At 41.5% G+C, this 23963-nt stretch overlaps 1 protein-coding gene across 1 annotated transcript in view; it reads right to left on the bottom strand.

Moving 5' to 3' along the window:
- Positions 1 to 22441, bottom strand: part of CTXND1 (cortexin domain containing 1) — a 33821-nt gene extending 11380 nt beyond the window's left edge. The window contains exon 1 of the mRNA XM_066196270.1: positions 22214 to 22441. The gene's annotated coding sequence lies outside the window, so the exon portion shown is untranslated. The remainder of the gene's footprint in view (positions 1 to 22213) is intronic.
- Between the last annotated feature and the right edge of the window lie 1522 nt (positions 22442 to 23963).

Raw genomic sequence — 23963 nt, 5'->3', positions numbered from 1 at the left:
GTAGGTAGGTAACAAATACAGCAGCCTCCAAACTTGGCGTGTCACCAAGCAAGGCTGGGTGAAAGGATAAATGGCCCATTGCTGAGATGAGTGAGGATCAGTCAGGATCCTGAGCCTGAGCCCCAGCTGTTCATGGTCTCTGTCGCTTGTCCTTCCCAGGACATGCGGGCAATATCTATTGTAGTAAATCAAATGTGTCCAAGGCTGTTTTTTTGGCATCAAGGCTGGCTGGTAAAGAGCTGCCTGTGCAAATGGGGACAAACTTTTTAGCAGGGCCTGTTGTGTTAGGATAAGGGGTGACGGTTTTAAACTAAAACAAGATCTATTTAGATGTGATATAAGGAAGAAAATTTTTACAAGGAGGGTGGTAAAACACTGGCACAGGTTACCTGGAGAGGGTGATGGATGCCCCATCTCTGGAAATATTCAAGGTAAGGTTGAACAGGGCTCTGAACAACTTGATTTAATTAAAGATCTCCCAACTCATTGCAGGGGGCTTGAAGCTTGATGACCTATAAAGGTCCCTTCCAACCCAAACCATTCGGTGATTCTATGAAATCCTGCTAAACTTGGCCTCTGTGACAGATTATGTTGACAGGGGGATAACAAATTAAACTTGTAAACTTTGAGTATCTCTTAGTTGCAGAATTTATTTATTAGAAGTGCCAGGTGGATGGTTCTAAAATGCAGTTTAATCAAAGACAGGGAGCAGTCAAAAATTATCTCTGAAACAATGGGGCTCTTTCTGACTGGGCTTTGGTGGCAGGAGGTGGGCAGAACACCAATTTAGTGATCACCACCACAGCCTGACATTGAAGACTGTCCAAGCAGTAAAAAGCCACCCCATGATTATCACCCTGGTTGTTCTCATTTCTGGGGCATGTTTCCTGGATCACCTTCAGGTGAATCCTCAGGTACCCATGCCCTGGGGGGCTGCTCCAGGCCAGGCTCTAATTCAACTTCCCTGATCCATGCTAGTGATGTCTTTGGCCATAGCTTTGTTTGTGCTCAGGGTTTTGGGGCTGACTGATGCTTTTTCATTCCCTACTTCTCTCTCATCCCAATCTGTATTGAAGATATTCCCAAGTGTAACCCATGCCCTGAGTGCCACCTGTGTTTTACTCCACATGGGCTTTTTCCTGATCATGCACTCATGTACACTCTCTAAGTACACATGCAGCCTTTTCATCACATCAAGAAAGGTTCTTTTCCTCAGCTGGAAGCCCATTGACTTTTCTATAAAACTTGTAGTCAGAAACACTCTTTAATTAAGACTGTACAGAAAAGAGCTTTGATTCCAGACGTGTGTTACAGCCTGATGTTGTTTTCTCTGTCACTGCTGCAGATTACTGGAAATGTAGTCCTTGATTAAAAAGATTGTGGGCAATTACATCCCATCTCCACATCTTCAGCTAGATCAGTAGCTTGTCAGTGGGTCACTGGGAATCAGACTGCCAGAACCTTTGCACATGTTCAATTTATAAAGGGCTGTTTTTGGCACAGCACCCTACAGTCCCAGACAGCCAATACCTGACTAATGTGCCATTACCCACAAGGAACATTTTTAAGTGAATCTAATGTACAGAGAGCCAGGAGGGTTTGCCTGAACTGACTCAGCAGTTTGGAAGGTCTTTTCTCTCTTGCAGAGATCACACTGACTTCTGAATGTGCCCATCCCTAGTGCTCTTTTACCCCTTGTAGCTATCTCTTATTTTGGTTTTTATGGACTGGGTTTGCTGTGGTTTGAAAGGAGAGATGTGGGCTGAGGAAAAGATACCTAAGGGAGTTCTCTTAAGGGTAACTATAATGATCAAAGGGGTGATCAGTTCCTTTATAAGTGTCTAAAGAAGATGGGGAAAAGGTAGCTGAGGAATCATGTTTGAGCTATACAAAAATCACAGCTCAGGCGAGTGGGAAAATTGTTTCCTCCCAATTGAAAAAAAAAAATTACCAGTTTTCAAAACAGGTAAATTTGGGGGCATTCAGTGAACTAATAGACAACCAGCTTGTTATTATAAAAGGACTTCTTTATTCAGCAGGTAGTAACTTCCCAAAACTTGCTACCACAGAGGCCTAGAGGCAGTTACCAGCAGGCTTTTTGAACTGGATGAATTACGGACAACAAGTCCAGAAATAAACCCTAAATTCACAAATCAGAGGTCTTATCTATGACTTCCTAATGCAGCAGTTGTGGGTGTTGGAGGATGGGCTGCCAAATGTGACCGGGCCAGCACAGTGTCCCTAATGAGTGTCTCTCCTCAGACCACTGGGCTGCCCCAGCATCAGGTTTATGTTCTTGTTTCTTGGATTTCCAATGCTTTTGGGCTGCCTCTGGAAAGTCCCTTTAAGAGAAGAGAAGATACTTAAGATCTGATCCAATTTCAGCTTCAATCTCTCTTTGTATCTGTAAGTAATACAGTTCTAATACTTTTAAAACCAGGCACTGATCTTTGCTTCTAGTTTAGCTCTGTCTCTCTATATTTACTGAATGTATTTATATTCAGTGCAATAATGAGATTCCTCAAAAGCTCTTCATGCATGAAAAGAAACTAAACTCAAACAGCTCAGTCCTATGAATAATAAGGTGAGATGTGTCCCAGCGGGTCTCTGCCTGTCCATGGCTGGTATTTCTTTATTGTCAAAGCTCGTTTTATGCCCATGCTCTTGGAAGTTTAATTAATTGCAAATGCAGGCAGTGGAGAGTTGCATTGCAGTACAGGTGACTTTGGGCCAGAAGTCATCTCATGATGCATCTAACTTATAGGAGTTACATCCCCACATCTGTGTGTGCTGAGGAAGTGACAATTACCTCTGAGCAATCTCACCAGACACGTAGCTTGGTGCAGAGCATCCAGCCAATGATCTTTACAGCTGTGCAGGGAGCACGACATGATGACACCACCAGGATTAACTATATTTTCCCACCTCATTTGGTGTATTTCTGTGTGAAGATTTATGTTAGGACATAACAGGACTGCGGTCGTGACTCAATACAGAACTAGATTTTTCTAAGGAAAATTTTTATATATGTACAAATGCAGACCTGGAACTAAATTTTTTAAGGTTTTTTGTTTGTTTGTTTGTTTGTTTTTGGTTTGTTTTGTTTGTTTTTGTTTTGTTTTGTTTTGGGTTTTTTTTGTTTTGCTTTTTTTTTTTTTCCCCACTAAGTATTCTTTGTTTCCCCTTGGACTGTTTTCCCTGCAAGGTCTTCTAGATGATCCTAGTGCTGAGCCTCATGGTAGGGAATGACTCCAGATCTCCCACAGGTTCAATGTGCTGCAGCTGAGCCTGGAACATCTGGAAGGACAGGACATTGAGCTCAAAAGCAGCCCTTGCTTTTCAGTTGCTCAGCTGCAGCTCTGCCTGGTGCTGTTCCATCAGTGCTGTGCTCAGAAGCTGCTCCTGCTCATGTGCCAGCAACAGTCAGACTTCTTAGAACAGGGGTTTGATTGAAGAGGGGGGAGTGAAGTGGCCGAAGGAGGTTTGTAACTCCATTGTGGTTCAGCATAGGTCTTCTCTTAAAAGGCAAACAAGGGCAAGTGGTTTTCCCCAGTTCTGCAGTGTTTCTGATTCACAGAAAAAAAGCCTCAAATGTTCTCCCATGTCACTGCATATTAACACAAAGAATTATCTGGATGTTGTGGCTAGAGGAACACAGTAAGAAACCTTGACATTCTCTTTTGGGTGGAAGCCTCTGTTTAGGTGCCGCCTGGCACACAGAGGTGTGTGAGATGCTCAGGGTTTGTGCAGGGGCAGCTAACACAGTCACAGGGATGATCTGTGGCAGGACAAGGCAAGGGGCCATGTTTTGTTTCAAGTTGTCTGTTTAGAGCAGGATTGTTCGAGTCACCTGTAACAGCAAAGCACAGACTTCAATTCTAACTGGGTTTAGGAATTACCACTTCCAAAGGAAAACGAATAAAATCTTACTACTTCCATTGTTCTGAATTAGTGAAACTAAGTATTTACTGAGAAGATGCTAAGCAAAGATACAAGGAAGCTCTTTTAACAGCAGGAACTTCCAGCACTGCCCCCCAGTCTGTAAGCCTGGGCTTTGCCTTCTCTTGGTCTGCTCTGCAAACTGAACTTTGCAAATGGGGATTTCCTCCAGCATCTCTAACATGACTGCCCCAACTGCACCCTCAGCTCTAAGGGGGGACAGCAATGGAAAGTAGCCTGAGAGTGCTATAAAATTCAGTTCTTGTAAATATGCCAAATAGGAAAGTCATGCATAGGCTGGTGGGAAGGAGGCTGGGCAGCCTGCTCACACACAGCCTGATGCATGTGGTGTTAGCAGGGTCAGCAGCCCTGGAGTGAAACACAGAGTAAATAACGGGGCCTGTGTGGCAGGGCTGCCTCAGGCACCCTTCCTGGGCTGAAGGAACACTGCAACTGCAAACCATTCAAAACAGTGAGGTATACAGCACTCAGCTATAGAACAGCTCTGTATGGACATGCTGAAGTATGCCTTGCACATGGCTGGGTACCTCTCTTTGAATGACTTTCCCCTAGCAGAGAAAAATATCTGGCTTCTATTTACATGACTGCAAGCACCCTTGAACTAAATTAGTTTGGTGAATGTTGGACTGGCAGTGGGAGGGTTGATTTCTAGAGAAATTCTTTTAATAATAAAATGCCTCATAAAAACTGCATTGACTTCGACCAGGCAGACCATGGGCAGACAGAAACTTCTGGCTGCTTCACCCAGTGCTTTGGGGCTAAGGAAAACACAAATGCCATCATGGTGGTGGTAAATGTCCCTCATGAACAGGAAAATCAAAGGCAGCACTATTTACAGCTGGCGGGTCGGGGCTGAGGAGAGTGTGACACACAGTGAGTAAATTTTGTGCTTCCAAGACACCTCTATGGAATCAGTGGGATGTATAGGCTGGCAGCCTACACTTGGCATTTCCCACATTGTGCAGTGGTATGACAAACACAAACTTTAGACCTCCTCCCTCTCAACCTTTTTTATTCCATGCACTGACTCACTACTGACTTTGCAGTGAGAAACACAGTGGGGTTTGTGCATTGCTGGGTTCATGTGTCTGAAGGTACCATCTCAACATCTTCCAGGGCCTCCATAAAATCAGGTCAGAGAGCTAAACAGCCTCAGGAAACCCTGCTGAACTTTCTGTCTCGGGAAAGCCTCGCTGCCAGAAAGGATGCTCTGATGGGAACACTGCATTCCCAAGCCAAATTGCCCTTGGAATCACTTCCCCTTCTCTGCCAGCTAATAAAACCCTAATTTTCTCAAAGGGAAGTTCAAGCAGAGTTTTGACTTTGAAAAATAAGTGCCAGCAATTATCTGCCGTTTGATATAACCAGTTCTATTGATATGCAATATCTAATAGGAAGTGTTTAAATATTATATAGCAGCATAAAAACCTGCACTTGACCACAAAGAACTGTGTCCAAATTACTCCTTTGGCATCTACTGATGGTATAGTTTAAAGTGAGTCTTCCAGGAGTCTGATAGGATGTGTTGTCACAACTTAAAACTTCTCCTATGAAGTAGTTTCCTGAATGCTGCCCTGGGGTGGGTTTGTTTGATTTTTTTTTTTTTCCCCTTGGTGACCTACTGCAGTGGACACCAATTAAAGCACTTGGCAGGTTTCATATAAATATAACCTTGAAACTGTGGAGCAATCTACTGGTGAGACATGGCCAGCTTATGTACATCTGCCCATCAAATGACCCTGTAAATGCCATGGTTAAGAAGGAAAGCAGATTAAAGAAATTGGGGCTATCGTCTCCACACACCACCCTGGCACACGGCCCCATCAGTTTATACTGCAGGGACTCCTCTCCACCCCCTTCTATTTCAGGTCTTCTGACAAAGCTAATTATGGCAGCAAGTGACTTGCATCAATGACATTCAGGGAACACAAGCATTTGTGGGCGAGGGAGTTCTTGAGCATTGCCCTGTCTGCAAATTTTTCTTCTTCCAGTGAAAGTGTAATGGTTTGCTATTTATACATGTTTAGGAAAACTCCTTTGCTATACATTCACCTTTTCTATTTTACCAGCAGCCTTGGATAATTATTAGCCTCAGAGACCTGCTCTGTTTTAGGCAGGGACTCTAAAAACTATCTTCCTTTCTGTTATGTTTTTATAAGCTTGAGAAGCAACATTGCTTTTCTAAGCCTAAAAACACAGCCTGGGACTGGATCTAGGTTCTTTGCTACCTCATGAATCACCACACAGGGAACGATTCCACACTGGAACTTGGAACAGGCCAATAATTCAGGAGCCAGGAGACATCCCAGCTCCCACACACACCCTGGCCTTACATATGGTGTTGCTGCATTGCTACTGGATATAAAAAGCCTACAGGATCTGTTTCAGTCAGGAAGCAGCTGGGACTGTGAATGCAGATGAGAAGCAGACTTAATTCACTCAAGGAAAACGAGGCCAATAGAAAACGAACATTATTTTCCTGTCTATAATTGCATTTTAAGTGCATAATAAGTAGATGATGGTAACTATGTGCTAAAGAGTCCAACTGTTCTTAATTGATTGAAATAGCTTCTGAAGGCTGTTCTGTTGTGGATTTAACACAACATGGTGTTGCACCAGGATGAGTTTGTAGTTAGCTACGTGTCTCTTCTCTGCGTCAGAGTTTTCCACAGTTCAGGGAATATCACTTGGTACTGACAGTCACCAGCCTCTGTCCCACTGACCTCAACAGAGGGGCAATATATCAGCACCACAACCCTGATGTCTCCCATGTACCCTGCAAGAGTTTCCCAGTGGTTAATATAATGTTCAGCTTCTAGAAATCAGCAGAAATTGGTGGTCAGACATGCTGAGCTGGGGGCATTGTGTCCAGCTGTTCTTTTCTTTGTTTCTTTCCTTCTACCCCAATAGCAAATCTCTGATATAAAACTCTGTGGTGTTTCAGTTTGAATGTGTTAATAAATTTCCCCCTCAATAACCCAGAGCAGGCCTGGGAGTGAGTACAGTGGCAAACTGCAGGGAGGGGAGAGTGACAGAGGGTTTGGGATGGACAAGTTGAAAAAATCATTTATCCCAGACCAGCAGGATGAGGGGGACCATGCCTGGATCTATCCTGGTAAATACTGAATTGACTAAGAGAAGCATGGTGAGACAGGAGCTGAGCTTGTGCTCTGTGAGAACTTCAGACCTGGGACTGCATCTGTTTCTGAGCCTTATATTTGATATCTCAGAGATGGGGGAAAACAGGTGAGTATTTTTCCTGTAAGATGAGGTAGGAAAATCAAGAGTCTCTTTTCTCTGTGCAAGGAAGATACTAGGAAAAGTAGTTTTCTGTAGGGTCCTAGAATGAAAACATAATTTATCCTACCAAGGCTTTTGTTCTCCAGCCAGAGAATGAGGAGTGCAATTCTGAAATGTCTTGAATTTGGCTGCAGTACAGGTTGCTCAATATTAATTAAAAAAGAAATAACAACAGCATAATCATTATGGCCAGCCCAGTGTTTTATTCCACCTTCTTTAAATAGACTAAATAAATCACTGACTTAATAAATATTTTCCATGAAGTAGAATGGCAATTGCTCCAGTTCACTGGCAGATAGCAGAGTCCTGGCAGAACCTGCACACCCACATTTGAAGGCAGCATCTCTGAGCCTTGTCTTTAATTGCAAAGCCTTAAATCACACAACCCATCTTGCTCTAGGCTCTGTGTCTCATCTGTGTCTTATGTTAACCTGTTGTCAAAACAAATTTGATTTGCAAATATACAAGAGCCGGGCTGATACTTTAATTTTAGATCACTCATCTGAATGCAGTTTTCATGCAAGGATTTAAGCACATGCCTGGCTTTAAATATGTACTAAGGGCAGACTTGAGAATAAAGCAGTGAGGACAAGATATATAGTTGCATTTAGCCTCCTAATTTCTTGTAGACTTGCTTAACACTTCACAGATTGACAGAATGTTCTGAGCTGGAAGGGACGCATGAGGGTTATTGAGTCGAGCTCTTGAGTAAATATCTTGGCCCACATGGGGATTGAGCCCACACGCTTGGTGTTATCAGCACCCTGCTCAAACCAACTGAGAGAAGACTTGAATGAGAACAGGGGTTTCTAGGAAGGATTCAAGAACCAATTTATTCCTATGCCTTTGACCTTTAGCCTAAGTCCAACTAATACTGTTAGATTTAAAGTATGTGCTTGGTTTGCTGGATGACACCTGGAATTGCCTGCACGTTGCAGTCTCTGTACTGGACATGGCACTTCTCCCAGTGTCCACCTTTGTTATTGAATGTTGAGGAAGAAAATTGAAGCATTGCTAATTAAAGTAGGAAGGAACTTTTCGACTTTAAAATTTAATGCATTTATCTGGAATCCTCCCTGGAATTCAGAGGGCTTCCTCCTATCTCAAGAAACAGTAACTATCTCTTTCCTGTAGGTTAATGTGTATGAATTAATTCCAATCCATGTGATAAGTGATATGAGATTGAGCTGAAAAAAAAAATCATAAATCTGTGCTGAATGTGCATATTATTTAAAAAAAGGCCCAAAATAACTTGGTTAGTAAATGAATACAAAGCCTTTGACATCATGGGTGCTTCAGACTCACATCCACACAGCTGCTGAAATGGAAATTTGTCATCCCAAGTATTAAATGGAAGGAAGGTCAGAGAAATTAATTAAATAAATACATAGGAAACCTGACCTAGCAGTCATTAGGAAATCCAATCAATGGGTATTTGTCTTGCAGGACAAAACCATTACTGCTTACAGAAACAGTAAAGAATCATGGACTTGGACCAAGAAATCTATTTTGGAAGGCTTTTCTTCCTAGCACAGGGCATTTTCAAGAGCATTTAATTGCACTTTTTCATTTTGGAACTGAATGGTAAAATCCTATACCACATTGACTGAGACCACAGCCTCACATAACCCCTACAGCAACATTTGCCTTAAACAACAGCAAATTTGTCAATGCCTGACTTTATTAATATGAAAGCAAGAGTTCTTGTAGCAAAAAGAGAACTCCCTGTGATAAGTCTTTGGCCAGGGTTGTAACAAGCTCCATTTTAAGTTTCAAACTGCAGTGATATCAGCAAATGACAAAACCAGCCTTGGCTCCTGGGGTGTGCTGAAGTGCATGAATGGCAGTTCTGTCACTGTCAGAACTCAGGAGACAGCACAGGCCAGACCTCTGGGAAACATCCTCTGGATACCTGGAGTTCCATATTCTTATTTGGGAGACATGCAGTAAATAACACCAACGCATATTCATTTTTAGCCTTATTTTGGATCTTGGTGAAAGGTTTCTGCCAGTTCCAATCATGTTAGGATCACGTCTCCAGTGCCTCTGAACCCTTTCCAAGAGTGGCAGCAGTCATCTCCAGGCTGCTGAAAGGGCTGAATATCTCATGTTATTGCTTATTGTATCACAGGCTGCCCTCAGATCTCTGAATGGTTTCTCTCTTTGTATTCCACAGAACACAACAGTGGTAACTGCCGTTAGGTGTTTCAAGTGCTAATCTTCTAAGAATAAAAACTATTTAGCTTTCAGATTTATTCACTTATGGCCTACATGTTGCCAGACTGTAATTGTAGATAAAGTTCACCAGATGCTGGACTTGGTGACAATAATATAATCTGGGAGTGTTTCACTGGAAGATGATCTGAGCAGTGACTGGGAATAAAACTTTTCCCTGGCTAATGTGGTTCAGCTGTAGATAAATAAGCACTGTGTGCTTTGGTACATTCCCTGTGCATTCTGCTTCAGTGGTTTACTTCCTCTTATTTTGATTTAATTTTTTTTTTCCTGGCATAAACTTAACATAAGACAGAGCTGTGCAAACTTGATAACCTTAAGGAATTATTTGGGACACAGTGATCTAGGCATAATTCTCTCCTCCTTTATCCCCATAAACAAGGAAGACCATAAATCACCTTCCCTCTGCTTTGGCATGCAGTGGCACTCAGGAAATGCTATGCAGAGCTCTCCATCATGCAAATCTAGGCTGGGACCCTGTGGCCAGTGAAGTCAGCAACGTGAAGACTTATTTCCAAACAGCAAGCAAAGAAAAGCATAAGACTAAATCTTGATTCCTTGTTTCTTTCCTGTTTTGGTTATTTGTTTGGTGGGTTGTTTTGTTTTGTTTTGTTTGTTGGTTTGTTTTCTTTTTTTTTGGGGGGGGTGGTGAGGGGACTTAGTTAGTTTTTTTGGTTTTGGGTGCAGAAAAGAAACAACCGAACCAAAGCACACAAAACAATGCATGCCCATACTACAGCACCTATTTGTCTGCCTTTACCTTAAAATCATCCTTTTCCTCATTTGACAACCTCTGAACTTGGTGAATTGTATGAATTCTTTTTTTTAAATATGGGAGAACTGAGCTGTGTATAATGTCAGCTTTTTTTTTTTTTTTTAAGGGGGGGTGGGTGGGTGGGGTGTGATTTTTAAGAGAAAAGCTTATTTTTTAAGTGTTTGACTCCAGATACCTAAAGTGATTCTCTACCCTATCTGAAAATGTGCATGCAGAAACTTTAAACTACAAACTGTAATATCCAGTTGTTAAGGCAGCAAATTGTGTGAACAGGGTGTTTTACTGATGTGATTTGAACACCTTGGAAATGCTGAGGCATATTAAAATATTTTGAAGGCATTTAATGAATAATAAATGTATTTATTGTTGCTATGCCACTCAAGCAGGGAAAACAACATCAGCTTGCATGAAAATACGTCGGCAACTGCTCTGCAGCAAACAGAAGTTGATTATACACAAACCTTTCCTGTGGCTAGGGTAGAAGTATTTTCTTCAATGCCTTTTACACATCATTCCTCCCTTTTTGCAAAGGAGAATTGTGATTTTCCCTCTTTCATGCACTTGCACTTCCTCGCCTTTTTTAGTTCCAGCAACTGGAAACTATTTCTTCCTTCTCCTTTTTTGTAACCTGGTGAAAAAGTGCTTTTATTCCTTCACAAATTCTTTTTCTAAACAGTAGCCAGCAAGGACTTTATGGAGCAGTGATTTTCACAGCACCCTTTCAGTGTCCCTGGAATCATTCTGCTGTACAAGCAAATGCAGAGTACTTTTGAGAAGGATTGAAAGTAAATGACTTCATGTTTTCTGCTCTGTGCTCACACCAGTGTTTTAAGCACAGCTTCTCAGAAAGTTACAGAGATCTAAAAATATATCTAAAAGAAAGAGGTACATAGAATCATCTTTGCTACTTTGATGTGATTATTATTCATTCAAACACATTCTCACCTGCTAAATGTATTTATACGAGATATTTAGTAGTTATTTAACACCCTGCATGTTAATTTGTTTATGGGCCCAGTAAGCAACCTGTTAATGAAAGACTATATTAGCAAGTGCTGTGTGGGAAAAAAAAAAAAAAGAAAGTGTTAATACAATGCGAAGAAACTGTAAGAAATCAGAAAAAATTGCTGAGCAAATCTGTTTAGAAATAAATTCATCCTTTGTATTTCAGTTCTTCAAATAAAACAAGAGGAAACTCTTTAAGATAACCTTACAAAGACATCAAGTGGGGGGGGGGAGGGGAAGTGCAGTAGTTAGCTCATGTTATGTGATAAAAGTAAAAAAAAAATACAGAAATTTGGTTGTTCCTCTCCTTTTTACTCTGACACAAATTGCAGGTAGAGCATTTACTGATTTCTATTTCATGATAACACAAAAATGGGAAAGAATATAGTAAGTACTCACTCACTTGCCTCACCTCTACATGTTTGATCTTCTAATTTTATTCCTTATTTTAAAATTCTCTTTGATTTGGCTTTCAAGGTGAGGAATATTCTTGACAGCAGCAGTGACATGGCACAGAAGCAGGACTGGCACAGCCATCTGAACCTTTTTGGAGCTGCTCCTGCTTTCTCCTCTCTCTTACAGTAGCACTTTGCAAAAATCCTTTCTTTTAGAGAGTAATGGTTTAATAATGGAGGAAAAACAGAGGTTTAGAATAGACTGTTGTTTGCTGCTATGAAGTAAGGTGGGAGATTAAATAATAGATCACGTACAGGAAAGGCTGAAAATTAGTCTAATCACTCAAAAATTCTGAAGGAACAGCTATTCTGATTTTCCCCTGCTGGTTACCTCTCTGTTTTATGGTTTAAACTGCTTTTAAAAATGCTGACTTTCTCTATGCCATAGAACTTCAAAATATTTCAGAGAAGTGCTATTGGGCAGTTGTGTAATAAAATTACTGTCTGCTTGCAATCATATATTCTGCTGCTGTCCAAAGATCATCTTCTCTCAGGACACCCACAGAATTTAATAGAGCTGGGGGAGAAATTTTTCTTTTCCTGATCAAACTTATCACATTTCCCAGACAGTCAGTGGGGGAGACACTTTGATGGATTGTGTGGGGAAGAGGGGTAAAAACAAGGAAAATGTCCTAGCCAAGGAGCTGGAGCTCTAGTTTGGTGCTTTAGAGTTATTCCTTCCATGAGCCCCTTCCTCCCCAAAGAACTGAGCACCTTGATGGTGCTGCTCTAGCTCTGGGTGAGGCAGTCCTGGTTTTCTTGCAGAAAACAGATTTGAAGTACTGTATCTGCTGTGTTGGTTAGGGACCATGATCTTTTCTCAGAGAAACAGTGATGGCAATGCTCTTTGAGAGGTTCCCAGAGCTCCTCTTCCTCTTCTCCCCCCATTCCTGAGAAGGGTGACCTGGAATTACCTGCTGTGTGATTTCTGAGTTAGGGTTTTTAACAACACACGCCTTGCACTTGGAGAAGATGCTTTCAGCTGATGCTGAGCCGTTTTGAGGAGCTCTCTGTGCCCCCAGACAAAGTCACTGGGCCCATCTCAAATTGCCACTTTACTCCCCTGGATGTGCTCAGACTCTCGGTGTCCTCCAGACACACATTTCCTGCACTTGCCACTGATAAATATCCATTTTTATCTCCTAGAACAGGCCTACCACGGTGCAAACTATTTTGCATATCATGAACTTTGTGTGAGCAGATGTAACTTGCAGATGGAAGAAGAAAGATGTTGTTGCAGGAAACTTTTTTTTTTTTTTTTAAGAAGGAATAAAAGCTAGGGAAGGCAGCACAGATTCCTGTGCTTCACTGTTTTTCTCTCTTTGTGGGGTGACTTGTTCCATTGCTTCCTGTTATGTTTACTAATGTGTGGCTTAAATTGTCTGTTAAGCTACCTCTCAATTTAGGTGAAGGTTTTGATGTAAGAACTTAAGGAGATTACAAGAACAAATTGTCAGGAGAAAAGAAAGCTAAAGACAACGGTTCTGATCCCTACACAAATAAGGAAACAAGACTTTCTTTACACAGAGTATCCCTTTCTTACCAAATCCAACAGAAAAAGTTCTGCTAGACTGCCAGTGTTATTTCCTTCTCTGCTATTAATTTTAAAAATGCTGCAGGCATGAATGTTTTGCAGATACTTGCTTTAAGATACAAACAGTTGTCCAAATGCAAATAGGAAAATACAATATTTTTTTTTCCTGGGAGATGGAAAATCACTTGGAAAATTCTTCTGCACTGTGTCCAAAATATCAGCAAAGCATTTGTGCACTTCAGTGTCCCAAGGCAATGTTCTGAGAATGATGCCAACCATCATTGATTTCCATTTCGGAAAGACTCCTTTAAAAAAGTGTTTCGGTTTGAACAACCAAAGGCAGGCATAAATGATTTCTTTTCTCAGCATTCCCATGCTCATTCTCTGACAACTATCCATATAAAAGCTTCGTCTTTGGTGGGTGGGGAGTGGGGAATGCAGAAAATCACAGGTCAGTACAGAAAGGGAAGGGTGTTCATCTTGCATGTGTGTGTTCCCTGACAGTGTCTAACACTCCCCTGCCCACACAGGCTGTCACCTCAGCATCACTTCAACCCTACACCTGAGAAGGGTGGGCTTCAAGACCACGACAAGTTCAGCAGGCTCAGAGTTAGACCTGGGATTACCCCTCTGTGACACTAAAATGTCAATAATGTATGCACCAACCTTGCCAAATCTCTCTCTGTCCTCTGCTTAGAAAGCGTTGACTCCACAAAACCTCCTTTTAGATGCCAAATTCATTTATTTCAATTCCTGTGCTGGAGTCAGCTTCCAAACAGGCTCCACAGCAGTTTGCTACAGCTCCTGCTTCCAGCTGGCCAAGCTTCGAAGTGCACTAGAAAGGCTCATATGTTCCTGGAGATGAAAAGTTCCTCTTTACTTCATTCACCCGAGAAAATGGCTTTCAAAGCTGTGCTAGAGCTATTTCCAGCAAGGTTCATGTTGATGTGTTTCTGTTATTACTGTGGCAGAGCACATAACATGGCCATAACTGCAGATGGGGTAGGGAACTTCAATAAAAAGTATTACTTCCAATGTGGTAGGGTTATTATTAATGTTTCCAAGACAGCAAGAGACCAAGGTCATGCATCTTTAGAAGTTACCTTTTGTCAACCAAGACAGAGTAATACACTGCCTATGAGCTCTAGACCATCTCAGAAAAGCAAATAAGTTTAAATCACTGAATCAGAGTTCATAAAAAAACCTCAGCCTAGGTTGGTTGCTCCTGTGGTTCCCTTACACAGCCAGTCTGTCCCTTTCAGTGTTAAACTATAACTCCTGTGAATTTTAACTAAGAAGAATTCAATGTGGTCCTCTGCTGCCAAACTGCCCAGTGAAGTCACTGAAGCACATAGAAATGGTTTTGAGGGCAGCAGGTTTACATACACACTTAAACTTTGAATATGTGGAGCCAAGTTGCTATGACAGCAATGGTAAGTGCAGGGTAAAGGGTGAGACTGATCCCTTGTATTTGCAATGTGTAGGCTGATAAGTTTCACCTACCACACAGGCAGTATGTCCAGACATTTGAAACCCAGGCTAACATCACAGAAGAGTTTGTTCCACCATCAGTAGAAGGACACTTCAGTGCTAACCAAAAGGAAAAAAAAAGCCTAGGAGTCAGCTGAGGTGTTTTCTTATGGATGGTGACTGATTAAATATCACCTGAAAGCATAACATCACTTTCAAAGCAAGATCCCAGGCGCAGGGGAAGCAGGAAGCTGTTCTGTTGAGTCAGACAGCACATTTAGCTCATTCTCGGCTGTATTTAATCTGTGTCTCCCTTGCCCATGGGCAAGGGTAGGGTGCAGTGCTTGTAAGGTGCTTTTCCTTCAGGTCTACAAGCACAGGGAAGGAAACAGAGTGTTAAAAACAAAAAAGACAAATAGAAGAGCTCTGAGCTTCTTGCGTTTCATGAGAAACTTAGTATATTGTCTTCATAACTTAGACAAATGCCACAAAAACCTTGTGTTTTCTGTGGGCTCCAGTGGCTCCCAGGCCCTTCTTAGCAGCCCTTTTCAGTGAGCAGCTGGTGGAAACCCCAAAGATGAACCCCAAGGTTTGCATCTGTCTGTGTGTGTATTTGCAGACAACTATAAATCTCTGTATTTTACTACTACTCAACTTCCTCCTCTCACAGACAGTGATGGTTTCTGTGCAGATTGTGCTTCCTAACAACTCAATAGTGTCCTTTTAAGTCAATCCCAGTGTCACAGGGTAGTTTTGGAGACAAGTACTGATGTCAGCCACTTCCTGACAGGTTGCTGCACAAGTCTGTCCAGTGAGCTCGAAATGAGGCAGCACATGAGGGCAGCTCTTCCTTGGCTGCTGCTTCCTCAAGAGACACAGGGGTATCCAGCTGGGGCCCACTGCTTTTACATCAGGGGCAGAAAATGCCTTAGCACTAAATATTGCTTAAGGAAACCTACTGTGGAATATATGCTGCTCGCATTTTCTTTCCAGATCTTGATTTATTTGGGTTTTTTGGGGTTTTGCTTCTTTCAGAGAATCTGCTTCATTTGCATGTGCTTATTATTCCTCACCAAAATCTCGGTTTTACAAGGATTATATGAAGGAAATGCTTCAAATATATATAAAAAAAGAGACACATTCCCTTGCTGGTTTTCTCTACATTTTGAGATCTAAGGATGTCCAAAAGGCTTTTAAAATCAAATCCCAAGCTATGGAGTATTATACAAAACACCCTCCCTAGGTGCAGTATTCCTTCATAAGAAAAGTTACTCCATCTACTTTAATTCTATCTGTAACCAAATTTTATTTGTGCCTGTATTATGCTTTCATTCCTCTTCTAAATTATCATTTCCTTTGCTCTGCACTTAATTTAAATCAAGGAAGTATTAGAAAACAGGAGGATGTCACCAAACTTCATTGTCTAGAACAGCCCAGCTATGAATGTTTAATGTATGTGGGATTTTGGGCAAATAAAGGCCCTGAGGGGAGCTGGGGGTTGCTGCTCACCATGGTCAGGGTTTGCAAAGTCAGGAGCTCCTGCGTTTTTCTTCTGCATCATAAATACCACTAAAAATACTCCCAATATACCTTCCTCTGAAGTCTTTTAGGTTCTGATGCAGTCAGTGGGAGTCTCCTCATTGCCCTCCATGGCTATGGGATCAAGACCCAAAGCAGAAGGCAGCTGGGGAAAAACTCCTTCACAGATGCAATTCTGAGTTTGTTTAGGGTGTTTTGTTTTGTTGTTTGTTTTTTTTTTTTAACTTGCTATTACCAACCTGTTCCCACTCTCCAGGCAATTCTTAAAAGAGCTCATTACTAACATGTGGCAGAAGGAAAATGATAGGAAGTGAAAGCAGGTGTTTCCAAACAGGAGAATCTGCTTCTTTCCAGAAAATACCCAGAGTGAACACGGAGATGAGAACTGTCAGTGCTGTAATGGTGTGACAGAGTCTGAATGGGAGAGAATATAGTGCAAGTCATCTTCAGTGTGCTGACCAAACATAGCACATGAAAAGAGAGTAAGGAGAGATATTTCTGAAGACTTTTGTAGCTGAACAAGAATTGGATCAGCTTTACTTGGGTATTTCCTTTCTGACTGCCTTTTGCTTGCAACTTGCAAAAGTGCAGTGATGATACTGTGAACTCAGAGGCAGAATATAATCCAGAAAACATAATTTTCTGGTGGTTTGCTGATGCAGATGGTAGAAAATATCTTCATTTTTCTTCCTGGGAAATTTCTGCTGGCTCTAAGACACAAAGCTGGTCATGTAATGTTGTAAAAAAACTAAAACAAAACAGAAGCAAGGAATGTTTTGTAAAGCTGTGATTCTCAATATAGAGATTATCTAAATTTTAGCCTTGTGAGATTTTCATATGCAGTGATGCTTTTGAAGCTCTGCTGAGGTTACTCTGCAAAGATATAAAATTCTTTATTCTAAAATGCTCTGTGTGCTTGAAGATGAAAGCTTTGAAGCATAAATCCTTAAGAATACCTTAAATGGAAGACAAAATGAATGTAATGTTTATTTTTCAGAGTTCAGTCTTTTTGGTTTGGTTATTTTGAGTTTTTTGACTTTGAGTAATTATGAATTATCATTATTTATGCTTCTAAGAATGGGAGACAAGTTCTTGACAAGATCTTACTGACAAAAACTGGCTCCCTCTGTGTCAAGAGCTGAGGTTTCTTCTTCTTTTCATTCCCACTATTTTTCAGAATCACTGATGTGATTTTTGCTTCATGGCTCTCACCAGGCTTTTTAAAAATCACTTCCCTGGAATTGTTCAAGGAGAGATTGGATGGAGCTCTCAGCGTCCTGGTCTAGTGGAAGATTCCTTGCCCATGGCAGAGTGTTGGACTGAGATGAGCTTTATGGCCCCTTCCAACCCAAACCACTCTGTGATTCTGTAACTGATCTCCTCCCAGCTGAATGACTGTCAGACTGAGGACTGAATTCTAAACTAAACTGTGAAAATCCAAAACAATGCTGTAACATATGGTGTGATATGGTTATTTGGTAAGAAGTCATAGATATATTGGTAAGGCAGACAGAGGGAGTGGGAGCTTGAATTTGAATATGAAAACAAAATTGCATGGGTGACATCAGCTGCCTTGGACTGGTTTATAAGACAAACTAAATATGTGAAACAGCAAATTCTCCAGTAATCATGAAATCAATCAGATCAGGCAGGGAGAGAAATGGACGGCTTTTCTACCAGGTAGTTTAGATTTGCTTGGGCATGTGATTCTTTACAGCCATCAGTGCTGATTGAAAGTCTGAAGCAAATCCCTGAAGGAAGACCTGTGATTTATGATAAAAAGAAATAAATCATTCCCTGTTTCTAGCAGAAGAAATGTGAGCATCTGTGTTTTCAGCAACCTTCTGTCTCATTTCCTCATCTTTCCCTCTGAACAATGTCCTGACTGACACTGGGGGATTCAATGTTCTTCCTGCCTAGGAATCTCTGGCTCACTACTACGAGTTCTAAATATCCATGGATAGGATCCCCAGAGGCTTAGTCCCTCAGAGGATTAGACTCCCCAGGGATGGATGAAATAGATTTGAAACTCAAATGCTAAAATAATGCTGAGGTGTGTGTCTCTGCAGCCATCATTCAGGCAAACCCTTGTGTAGTTCACACGCTGTTTCCTTTGTGTTTGTGTCCAAAAGGAAAGAAAAGATCATTAAAGGTTCCATGAACTCATGAGGATTCAGAACTGAGCACATGGCATTTGGAGTTTCTTCCAGATGTTTCAGTGAAAAACAGATACTGATTTGCAGTTTGCTGCTCATGACTAAGTTTGCTAGAACACAGACTTCCACAGCCTTCTTTTTAAAGTTCAGTGTCTTGAATTATCCTCTAAAAAGCCAGATGCCAGAATTCTTGGCTAAAGCTTTAAGGAATAGATGCAGAAGGTGAGGGAATCGTGGACCAGTTCTTCTGCACCTTCTGAAGGTCGCCCTGCCTTACCAGGTGCACTTTGGAGATACTTTGCCAAACGTGGAGTGTGATCTTTCCAATTCTGCATGGGTTTTGTGTGCATATCTAAACCATTTGAAGAGCACTTGGGAAAGGCAGGTACATCATTTTTGCTCTTGTTTTAAACGACAGCTCAGGCTGCAGGCTTTAGGAACTACTCAATCTTAGTCCTTTAATCCTCCTTGAATGCTACTGCACTGCTGCTTCACTCACAGTAGGTTCTGGGGTTTGTGTGGGTGTGCAAAGTGAGGAGAGTCACTGTGGCAAATGAAGTATCCTGAATTGTAGCTATTACAGAGTATTAAGTAATTGCCCTTGGAAAGAAGTGATAGTAGAAAATAATAACATATTCATCTTGTTGTTGAAAATGGACTGTCTAAGCATATATCTGAAAATCCCAATTAAATTGAATCCTGATGTTCACAGCAGATAAGTATGATGAAGATTCTGAGAGATTTTCTTTCATACATATGAATAAAACAATTACTATGCAGCATATCTAAGTAGTTGATGCCATCAGAAAGTCTACCCTTGAAAAACAAGAAAGGAAGAAAATGTCCTTTCTTTTGCAGTCAGAAAGAAAGTATTGACTATGTATGTGGCACACTTTGGATGTCACTAGCTGCAAGATGTATTTCTTTATAAACATGACAGTTCTACACAACATGGTACAGAAATTCCCTGCTCTTGTACAAACACAGCTAAACTTATCTCTCTGAGAACGTGCTGAATATCGTGTCTTTTAATGCGACATCAGCTGCGCCATTGGTTCCTGGTGCAACAATGACACACACTTTCACTGGGCTTTGAAATTATGCAGCATGTTTATCCATCCACTGTATATTCTTTTATCCAGTTTTGTACTGGAAGTTTTGCATCTGGTACTTAAATGACAGTCGTATTTCTTACTGTAAGGGAAAGCTGTTTGTGCTTCTAGATGTCAAAAACTGGTAGAAATAGAGTGATGCAAATTGAAGTAGTTCAGGTGACTACAAATGCTGAGCAGCTACTCTTCATTAATTAAATTGACTTGCAGCTCATTACTGGCAATGTAGGACAAAATTAGTAAACTTCCCTTTGCATGTTTCTCTCTCAGGTTGCAATGCAATAAAGTGAACTTGACTTCTGAGGCAAGGCTCCTGCCAGGATTACTTACAGACAAGATGAGGTGAAAACATTTGTTTACTAATATGCTTATTCTAGACTGAGAAATTAGATTTTATACCTAATGTTCTCCATTTTAAATTTGACACGAACAATAATATTTGGCAAATAATTCTGAAGTTCCAGTTCAGGAAACACATTTTGATTAAAGACTCAGAATTGCATGAAAGCATAAAACCAGACATAATCTTTCTTTTTGTCTTCTGATTCTCATTATGGATCCAGTGACTTTCCACCATCCAACTCTTTCTTTGCATTTATTTCCCTCCCCTGTTTTGTACCTCAGAGGAAATAATTTGAAAACAGTAGCCTGTTAAATTACCGGAGTTAGTTTATCTGAAAATATTCGATGATAATGTGATCAAAACTGAGTGTTCTGAGCACGTTTTAGTTACAGGTAAAATCCCTGCTCTTTCCTCATGATAGATGTACCAACACTAGCTTTATAATGCTCAGTCAGAGATATCTTATAATAAATTCTGCTATCTTCCAAGTTTGCTACTGGCTTTGCTGGAAATCCAGATGGAGAAAACAGGGGCAGATGAGGCACACATGGATACGGAAGCTGTGACTGCAAAAATTGCACTGATCTTTGGTTCAGGTCCTTAAATGAGAGCAACTATAGCACCTATCAAAGGTGCATAAAGAGAAGGGGAGAAGTAAGAATGGGAGAGAAATGGATGAGGGGAGCAGATCAGATTCAGATGTGATCCACCCTCCTTGTAGATTTTTCCATCTCCAAAGTTGTACAGCTAATGAAGAATAATTATCACTTATTAGTCTTGCATTATCTTTGCAATTGCAACTCAATAGCACCATATGTCACAAGGCTTCTCTTAGATGAAAAGGAGGAAATTCTCTTGACTGCAGTGCCAGAGGAAATATCTCTTTTCAGCACCTGAGCATTAATCTTAAGGAGAAAACTCCCAAGACATGCATGTTGCACGGGAGTGAAATGGTGCCATAACTTTCAAGTTATTTTTTGGTCTCATCAGCTGTGCCTGGGACTAAACATTACACACATCTTCAGCAGCATCTCTGCAAAAACTCTTTTGGAGAAGCTGAACTTTATTTGCCTAATTTTTGAGAATTATCCCTTCAAATTAGTGACACTAGAAATTTTGCTTAAAACTAATTCTTCATTATGTGAATATTTTACAAGAACTAAATAAACCCTAACTTATAAACAAATATAGAGTGGGAAAACCAAAGAATGGTTTCATTAGTGCTCCTTTACAAGAGACCAATCGCTATTTATTATTGACATTTGACTGAGCAGCAAAACCAGAATCCCTAACTTTTGGCAGTTGCTCGTACTGCTCTCTTAAAAAAATTTTCACAAACATTGCCTTAAAGAGTTAAACATGCCTGAAACCCAAAATGGCAGTGAGGCTGAAGGCAGGCAGTTATCCTAAAGCCAGAGCTCATAAGTCACGGGAGAAGCTGAACCAAGAAACCAGAGGAATGAAGCTTGATATTAGTTTCTAAGTAACAAAAACTGTATGGTTAAATTTGCTTTAAATGCTGCACAGATCTTTCCAAAGGCCTGCAATTACTGCCCAAATGCTACTTTTGCAAACACTTTCAAACATGTAAAAAACCCTCTTCATATAAAGCAAACTTTAACTCATGCTTTCCCTTTCCTACTCAGTGCAAAGAGAAAGCTGCTACTGCAGGGTACAGAAACAGGACATCAGAATCTGAAGAAAGCCACAGCTATGCTGTGTTAAAGTACTGCTTACAAACATTTATCTACCAAAAAAGCATCTGCAATTCCAGACCAGAGTGAAGAATTTACCACAAACTACAAATTAGCCACATCTGCTGAAGTGAAATAAAAGTATTATCCACCATCAGGGCACTCATTCACATAGTTTCAATCTACAGTTCATCACCCAAAGGCACAGCCCCAGTAAATCCAGCATCAGAGTACACAGTACTAGTACAGAAAATAGTTTGCACCCAAGCAGAGGAAACACGCTGCATGATTAAGGAGAACGCAAATGCCTGCTGACATGAAGTTATTAAGCACCAGCTCTGTTCAAACACTGAAAAGATGACCACAGAAATCCTCCCCAAAGCGAGCAGCCCTAGTTCAGCGCAGGACACACAGCAAGCACTCCCCTGCAACACCCACACAGCCACACAAAGCAAACCATACAGTCCCTGTCACCGCAAATCCCCTCACTTCCTTTAGAAACAACAACAAAAATCATGCAGCCCTGACACTGCTCCCGGGCTGGAGGTTGTGTCTCTCCCAGCAGAAGCTGCAAAGGCTTCAGCTGCTGATCAGCCCCGGGGAAGCGGTGCCTGCTGCAATATCCCAGCACTTACTGCATTGCTTTTCAGCGGAGCGAGAGTGGCTGCTCCTCCCGGGCACACATGGCTCGCTCAGCTGGAGGGTTCTCTATTCAGCACAATTCGGCTCCAAAGTCTCTGCATGTGGAGGGGAATTGCCCGTGCTCGGTACTGAGGGTTTCTGGCTGCAGTGGCTGCTCACCCTATCCATTGCCTCTGGTGTATGCTAAGTAAGCAATCCCCTGGGTCTTCATAAGGAAAGGATGAAGAGTCACAGCTTTCCAGAGCAGATAAGGTGTTCTGCCGGGAGCCTCTGTGCTTCCATGGCATTTTAAAGGCAAAGGGGCTGGGGATGCTTCATCTTGCCTTACAGTTCTGTATCCTGCAAGTTGTCGTATTCTGCAACTTACAGTGGAATTCTCAGCCAAACACTAATTTATATGTTTCAGAGAGAGCTCGAGTTAGCCATAGAAATTCAAGCCAATGCGTTTTTAAATGTTGAGGAGCGCACTCTGTCAATTGAACTAAATCTTCTGTTTTTCAGAGGTACAAGTGAAGGGGAGGGGTTTCCTAGCTCTGAAATGCACTGTACCAGCCCTGCTGGATACTGTCAGAAAGTAGTAGCCTAAAACTTCATGGATTAACATCTCAGATTTAACAGGCTCCAAGTACTACTCTAGTCTTGAAGGAGGGACTGTCACCCTTGTCCTTTGTCTGCAGAGTGTCAGTCACTTCTGGGGGCTTCTGCATGCAGATGGGGCAGAAATAATGAGCAGTAAGAATAAAAAGGCAGGATGACCAAGAGCCACAGTGCCACTAATTTCTCGTTAGGGACCCTAATTTTTTCACTATTCTGAGATGTTTGACGCAGTGCCTTTGGGAAGGCATGGGGGAATTGCACTTGCTCTCCCCACAAGCAGCTGGAGTGAGGTGTAGGGGTGAGTGGATTTGTGATGCTGAACCACCTCCTGCTCCAACCCTGACCTTCACAGGGGCTCTCAGGAGAAAAGCCCCATTTTGGGGCCATGCTTACCTGTTACCCAGGCCTCCTGCAAATGCTAATTGTGCCTAACCATGTGTGGCAAATCGGTGAAAACAAATACATTGCAGTCCTGCGGGCAAAAACGGGGATATTTTTTCCACATAGGCAGCCCCAGTAGATAACACAGCAATCATTAATAAACAGTTTCTAAGATCAGGTGCTGTGTAAGGTGTTGATTCACTCATCCCACAGGGCTTTTGAGGAGGTGAGATTTTCTCTGCCACTGATGGGGGCATTAAGATATCACTACAAGAGCAGCAGCTTTTTGTTGGTGAGGGAAGGTTTTGACCCCCTTAGCAAAGGCTTTGAGTATCCCCAGGGGCTGATTATCCTTTCAGATAGCACAGGGAAATCCCAGCCACCAAAACAGTGTGGCTAATAAATTTTTCAGGATTATTAATTGGATTCTTTGAAAAAGGGCAGTCAAGGACAGGCATCTGGAAAGAGCCCATTTCCCCTTTGAGAAGTGTTTTATTAGCCAGACTTCCATTTCTTGTGTAATTTCTATAAAAATGCAGCTTTCTACGAGACCTGTCAGCATCCTTGGTCCTGTACCTATTGTTTTCTGTGCTATAATTTCTGCCTGTGAAAATGCCAAAAATACTCAGTCTTCCTGGCTGACAGATGTTGCTGGGAAGGTGCTGCTTTGCACTTTCACAAAAATAACACCTCGGAGGAGAGGGGAAACCAGCACACACCAGTGTCAGCACCATGGATTCCTCTGAAATGAGAAGACAATTCTAT

The sequence above is a fragment of the Chamaea fasciata genome, unplaced genomic scaffold (assembly GCF_029207755.1).
Source record: "Chamaea fasciata isolate MVZ Bird 193981 ecotype frontalis unplaced genomic scaffold, bChaFas1.0.hap1 SCAF_14, whole genome shotgun sequence".
Classification (NCBI taxonomy): Eukaryota; Metazoa; Chordata; class Aves; order Passeriformes; family Sylviidae; genus Chamaea; species Chamaea fasciata.
Note: the sequence above shows the minus strand (reverse complement) of the source record. Positions and strands in the feature narration are given on the sequence as shown.